Genomic DNA, 7326 nt, shown 5'->3' on the forward strand with positions numbered 1-7326 from the left:
GCCCGCCCGAACCTTGGGCTTCAAAGATCCACCTCACCTAGTGAGCCCCATAACATTTTTTAAGGTGGCCATATACATAAGTGATGGTTGTTGGGGGTCAGACCACTGGGATCCCCACCAATTTTGAGAAATTTCTCATCTGGCGACAGCAGTAGCCGAGTGCCACCGCTATTTTCATCGTCTATGGAACTGTCTGCCATAGCTGAGTACAGCACTTGTCTAATTCCAGCACTTCCACAGACAATGAATGGAAAGTGCTGTTCTTGGAACGACAGGGCGTCCTAGCAATCAGACCTCGAATGATCAAAGATATATATATCACCTATCCTTTTAATCCGTGACTACTTGGGACAGCCCCTTTCAGTTGGACAAACACTTTAGTCTAATCAAAACCATGAATTTGTACCAATTATTTGTCAGATGAAACTTAACAATGAGCAATCATTCCAGACCACCGGTGACCAACGAAGTTGAAGGTGACCCATAGTCGCTAGTCCATGAAAAAACTCCCTGAGATGGTGTTATTGGACTTTTATGGTCGGGTTGGGTGACTAATGACCATTTTGGATGAAACTTTGTATGACTATGTCAGTGTAGCGAACAATCCCCAGACAATCGTTGGTGCAATGCTTGTTCAGCCATCAAGAATCTAAAAAGAAAAAGTTGGGTGAAATCTAATTTTTTTTGTTGACCTCACAATAAATAGATTTTACTCCTAAGAAGGAAACAAGCTTTATGGGAGCATCCTGACATTGAGTTGCAATTCGCGTAATTGACATACTGTAGTTTACAGCAGCCTGTATTATGCAAATGGACTTGTGGACTCATTATGCTAGGAAATTGCTATGTGTGCACCTCATTAATGCATTTTTTAAAGCTTCGCCAAGTGTTGAGGTCTTACACTCTAACAATTAAGTGTCACTGTGACCGCCATCCAAGGTTTAGAAGTTTCCTTGTGTCCAAGTGTTGACACGGTTCACATCCTGTTAACACTGTGGAGTGGTTTTCTTACATCATGGAAGGAGGAGGATGCTGGACCTTCTCCTTTGTCTTGGAGCAGCTGTGAACAGGACACCCATTGTTCAGCCTTCTGTGATTCTCCACGCCTCGGGCTTCATGACGTCAACCTGTCACTTGAACACAAAAATGTCAGCGCCGCATAAGAGGCTTCTAAGAAATCCCAGCAGCTCATGACGTTGGTCTTTACTTTGGAAAACTAAAGGTATTTTGAACTTTCAATAATAGCAAATCTTTATTCTTTTCTTTCTGATATTAGCTCTTTCTGAAATTAAATGGACCACCAAGACGAAAAAATAGTGGATGCAATCAACTAGTAATCTGCGGTTGACCATTGACGTGACGCACATTTGTAGTATTACATGGCCGCCTTTGAATGAATGACAGAACGGGCGCTGCTCTTACCAGATATGAGATACTGCAGAGATCCGGTATGTAATAGATGACCACGTGGCGACAACCACGTCACGCTCCGTTTATGCTGGATGGCAGTTGTCAGGACTGGCGACTTCCAATTAGATCAATTATAACACTGGGGAACAATTTGAAAAAAAATTTCTGTTGAGTTAGGTTTTTGAGCTGATTTATACTAAAATTGGCATGCTGATTCCAAAAATGTAGTCAGTTTTTTTCTAGCACGTCAAGTTTTTCCTCCACAACTTACCTGCCAGAGAAGCACAATTGCACTGATATCTGTAATAAGACTTGTTATCTGATTACAATTCGACTCATATAGAGCTAAGTGGCAACTTGTAAGAGTAGTCACAACTGAGACAGTGTGGTGAGAGCCTATTTCTTATATATTTCATTTTTTGTTCATATTTGTACAATTAAAAAAAAAAAAAAACACTCTTTAGGTACAGTAGTTTACATATTTTTGAGAAGACAAAAATCCTATAGTTCAAAAACCATAATTGTTAATCTTCCTTCTTGCAATTTTTTCAAACGTACAGTGTATGGACAAATGTAATGTGCCTCCTCCACATCACACCGACAGGAGCTTTTCTGGAGGCGGCTGTGGGAATTTTTACTTCTTCATCCAGAAGAGCATTTGTGAGGTCAGCCCCTGATGTCGGGGGAGGCCTTCTCCATTATAGGTGATATATGGGGCTGAGGTCCGGGCTCTGTGTAGTCGCTCATGTTCTTCCACCAATCTCCCCCTCCATGTCTGTATGGAGCTTGTGCACTGGGCACAGTCATGGGGAACAGAAAATGTCCTTCCCCAAACTGTTCTCACAAGGCTGAAGGTACAATTATCCACAATGTCTTGATGAATCATTAATACTGCCCTTCACAGGAATTAAGAGGCCGACCCCTCATAACAAGCCCATAGTATTACCCCTCCTCCACCATCTGTACAGTGGGCACAGTGCGGTCAGGGGGTAACGTTCTCCTGGAATCACCAAACCCAGACTCGTCCATCAGATGCCGGATACAGAAGTGTGATCCGTCACTGCACAGAACTCGTCTCCTCCAGAGTCCAGTGATGGCGGCTTTACATTGTGCTTGGTGATATAAGGCTACATGCAGCTGCTCCCAGCTGGGGCGCAGTGTTTGTGCTGATGTTAATAATAGAGGAGGTCTGGACTCTGCAGTTATGGGGTCAGCAGAGCGTTGAGGATTTTTCTGCCCTCTGCTCCTCAGCACTCGGCCCCCCACTCTGTAACATTACGGGGTCTCCACTTCGTGGCTGAGTTGCCGCGGTTTCTTTCTCTTCTCAATAATATCACTCACAAGTGATGGGGGAAGATTTAGGAGGAAGAAATGTCATGAACGGACTTATTACCCTGGTGGCTCCTATTACAGGACAGTGCTGGTATCAGTGAGCTCTGCACCACTGGCCTGTCTGTCACATGTAAGTAAAAGCAAACAGTATGGCGCGGGCCGGAGGTTATACACAGGGGGGGGGGGGGGGGTAAGGGGACAGAGGTAATTCACCAGGGCAAGGGCAATGGAGCTGAATGAAAAAAAGACGTGCTGTGCCCACACTTGTGTCCATATAGTACAGCTTTCTTTCTGCAGACTACAAGGATGTCACTGATGGCAATGTTTGTATTCCAAACAACTGTACAATCTTCCAAGTGTAGAAAGCTTTCTCCAACCACTGCATCCAATCTATTTTTGTATTATAGTCATAAAATGTACAGTCGGATGGTTAGTGATTACTGATGAGCGCCATAAAACATCACTAAACGAGTCCCGGATTACGCTGGTGGCACTTTGTGTGAAGCATCCGGACAGGTGAGCACTGGAAGAGCAGCTTATAGCAAGCATGCATCAACTTCCCACCCCAGAGAAGTGACAGCTGAGAGCTGGTTAGCTCCTGGGGGCAACACCCCGCTTCTGTAAAGCTTTCGATAATGAGCCTTGCACCAGTTACTTCTGGTTTCTAAAGCTGTAAAAGCTGAAATCACCCACCAAAAACCAGATATGTAGTACTAGTTTGATGACCTTCAACCACAAATGTTCCTTCCTCGATCTCTTCCTTCCAGCACTAGTAGGTTCGAGGATCACAACAGACATGTAACTTCAAGATGGGTAAGAAAAAGTTTAAAAAAGTTCTGTGTAAGGTAACTTTTTTTTTCCATAAGAAATAATTGGGGGGTGACATCCATATCATCCAAGCCTAAAATGGACCATAGTAATACAGATATATCTTTACCAAATACTAGCAGTATTAAGGGGGCGTCCACACGTCCTGGAAAGGTCGACTTTTTTTTAACCTACATATTTGCACATGTAATATCTGCAATGATTTCCAGTGTGGGGCTCCTCTGACGTCTCATGGCCATTTCCAGGAGGCTGTAAAGAGGCGCATGGAGTCACTGTGGCTTATGGTGCAGTATTTTCTCTGAAAATCAATGTTTCTGCATAGAATATCTCTGTAAAATGGCATTATAAGGGTGTTGGAAACATATAGGAGGACAGTAGTGACCCCACAAAAGCTTTTGGAGGTCGTCTTATATTCGTTTTCTTCATCATTAGAGAAGGAACTCCAAATGAAATGTTTTCTTACTTTCCTATGATGGGATTTGCTTCCAATTTTTGGCAAGAAATATAAGGTATGGCATCAGAAGGCTGTAATATGGCTGCATTTAATGCTCGTCTCATGGCCACAAGACTTCGCCCCCAGAAGTCCTCCGACAGGTCACTTTTAGCTTTTTTTTTTTTTTCAGATCTGAAAATGCCTTCTTGCAAGCAGCAATTTTTCGGCTTCTTTCTATGGTTACCGTATGCCGCTTTCTGCACACACCTTCCTGATTTGGTTACTGTAACCGAATATTTCCTGCTCAGGTATTTCCAAGAACTTCTATCTCCTGTCTGTGAATGAGGAAATCCAGCCACGCTCTAAAAAAAAAAAAAAAAATCAGTGCAACCTAGTTCCAACTAGAAAGGACAAAAATTCCCCCATAGGGTTAGTCAGCAATTTTTCTAAGGTCCCTGAACTACACATTTACTTCCATTTCTTGCTTTTGGAAATAGTTGATGTAGCACTAGATAACTGGGCAGACTGCACAGCTACTGCAGCTGAACCAACCAAGAAAACCTTTCTTTTTTTTTTATCCAGTGGGATGGTTAAAGTTTTTTTACCCCCACACAATCTACACATATACCATCACTGGGACTCCTACTGCTGGGCTGTCACAGAGCAGAGCTGTGTTTGCCACAGAGTTCAATGCGGAGCTGGCAGCATTATGGCAGATTTGACTCTGTGATATAGCAGGGATGAGTTTGTCAATTGGACAACGGTGTTTCAGAACTACCCAGCAATGTAGCAGAGATGAGTTTGTATCAAAGTACAAGTCAGAATTGCTGAAGTAGGAATGCCCATCAGGAGCACAGGAGTCCTGTGTACCCCATTCCTCCAAATCTCAAGACCAAAGTTGGAGTGGCAGGCGATGTATTTATTTTATGAGACTGATGGAGATAGTGTTTTACATTCTCTGATAGTTATGATAATGCCCACAACTTAGCAGATGAGGCTGAGCAATGAGGAGGTGAGTTTGTCCAATACAGAGCTGGCAGCAGTTCAGCAGAATTGAATTCGGGATACAGCAGAGCTCAGTTTGTCCCAGAGTTCAATGCTCAGCTAGCAGTATTATGGTAGATTTAACTCAGCGATATAGCAGAGCTGAGTTTGTCAGTTCTGGGGTAAACTGGCCAGTCGTATAGCAGAATTACTAAGGGATGTAGCAGAGATGAGTTCAAGGTAGAACTCGCTAGAGATATAGCAGAGTTATCCAACAATATGGCAGCGCTAGGTTAGACAAATAGTATAGCAGAGTAATCAGCGATGTAGCAGAACTGGATTTGTCAGGAGTACCCACAGAGCAGTTGATGGTAGTGACCCAGACACCGATTGTTTGAATACTCAGGCGGCGACATGCAGCCTGCACTGACCTATAAGGCCTGGGAGTGAGATGTCAGAGGTACATGCCATGTTGTTGCCACTGGAATGAAGTAGGCTGTGGATCAGACACCAGGGAACAGGAACATCCGCTGTGCCTAGAACTAGATCCGGGAGAGGTAACAGCAGCAGCGCCCCCTTTCTCCTCCAGTAATAACAGCAGTATCTTACTTCACCCCGTAATAACCCCATTTCCTTCCTGCCAGTCTTCCCTCATTAACCCCAGCCGTGCCTTTCTCCTCTCTCAGTTGCTCGCTAGCTCCGTCATGCCCATAGATCTTGGATAAATAAGACTGCTGCTCCTTAAAAAGTCGTCCTCTACATCAGAGGTGTCAAACTGCATTCCTCGAGGGCCGCCAACAGGTCATGTTTTCAGGATTTCCTTAGCATTCCACAAGGTGCTGGAATCATTCTGTGCAGGTGATTAAATTATCACCTGTGCAATACAAGGAAATCCTGAAAACATGACCTGTTGGCGGCCCTCGAGGAATGCAGTTTGACACCTCTGCTCTACATGGTCATGTAATGAAGAGGAACTGGGGATACCTTAAAGAGGAGCGGTCACCAGGAGAAAAGTGGCCAGTTTCTGCGCCTATTTTATTCCCACTACTCCCCTGAGCATGTCGGGTTTTTTTTTCTCAGTCATACGGTTTCAGAGATAAAGGCTTTTTTTATTTAGTGCTTATTTTTTTATGGTCTTTATCAAGAGGGCATTGCTTACAGGATAATTATGCAGAACAGCCTAGAGACATGCCCCTGAGGATCTAGTGAGCCACGCCCTCTAAATGAAAAGATTAATATCTCTGGAACCATATGGTGACCACTTTTCACCTGGTGACAGGACCTCTTTAATTTCACAAAAGCATTAGTACACAGGCCCCGATTAGCATCTACGTTCTCCACTATCCACATAATAACTGGCTGCTTACAGATCATAATTTCGCATAATTTCCAAATCCGTGGTTCTCTGTGCTCCACAGTAACTGGTAAGAGCTATGGAGCCACATACTGAAGGTCTGAGAATCACACTTGGATTTCCAGTATTCAGTCTATAAAGCAATCGTAAGGGACTTGAAACCACAAATAATGGTGCCAAGGTGTATTTGGAAGCTCAGCCCTCGCTATGAGTTGGCACATTTATCATATGTAGCCATCCATGTACATTTCCAAATGTAATTTTACTCTGGAATATCCTGAGGGTAACAGCAGATCACATAGTGATGTCATACAACAGCCCCTGAAGGCTGGGAGGTTCGTTCTGTCTACCAACACCCAGGCCGAGCGAGCGTCACACATGAATATATTCTGAACTGTATGAATGTTATCTAATGAGCGATATGTTGATCTGGCCTAGGATAGTCTGAGCTGATAGAAGGGGCATCCAGGGTTTTGGATTCCTATCTAGTATCAAAAGTGATTGAGTCTGAATGACTGATAACATCATGCTGTTATATTACATTCCCTAAGCCATAGGTCTGGATGTGCAGCACGGACCAGAGGCGTTGGGGCAGCATAGTACAGTGGAGCTGGGTATGCTCAATGGAACCTGGAACAGTGAAGAACAGCAGAGATTAGTGTGCGGGCAGCATCAGAATATATAACAGCAGAGCTTGAGAAATACAGTAGGGCAGCAGCTTGAACATGGAACACCAGAGTTGAGTATGTAGACAGGCATCTTGTAACAGCAGATCTGTGTATGCAGACAGGCACTTTGGAATAGCACAACCATGAATGCAGACATGCACCTTGGAAAAACAGAGCCGTGTATGCAGACAGGCACCTTGGAACAGCTGAGCCATCTATGCAGACAGGCACCTTGAAACAGCAGAGTTGTGTGTGCAATCAGGCATTTTGGAACAGGAGAGACGAGTAAGAAGACAGGCACCTTGGAACAGTAAAGC

The 7326-nt window shown here is 44.0% G+C and overlaps 1 long non-coding RNA gene across 1 annotated transcript; it reads right to left on the reverse strand.

Annotated features, from left to right (window-relative positions):
- Positions 1–1018: 1018 nt before the first annotated feature.
- On the reverse strand, positions 1019–4938 carry LOC143809268 (uncharacterized). Its single transcript, XR_013222189.1, has 3 exons — positions 4271–4938; positions 1423–1549; positions 1019–1133 (listed from the first exon to the last, which is right to left on the reverse strand). It is a non-coding gene; the product is annotated as an uncharacterized LOC143809268 (long non-coding RNA).
- Positions 4939–7326: the final 2388 nt, after the last annotated feature.

Source organism: Ranitomeya variabilis, chromosome 2 (genome assembly GCF_051348905.1).
Source record: "Ranitomeya variabilis isolate aRanVar5 chromosome 2, aRanVar5.hap1, whole genome shotgun sequence".
NCBI classification, from domain to species: domain Eukaryota; kingdom Metazoa; phylum Chordata; class Amphibia; order Anura; family Dendrobatidae; genus Ranitomeya; species Ranitomeya variabilis.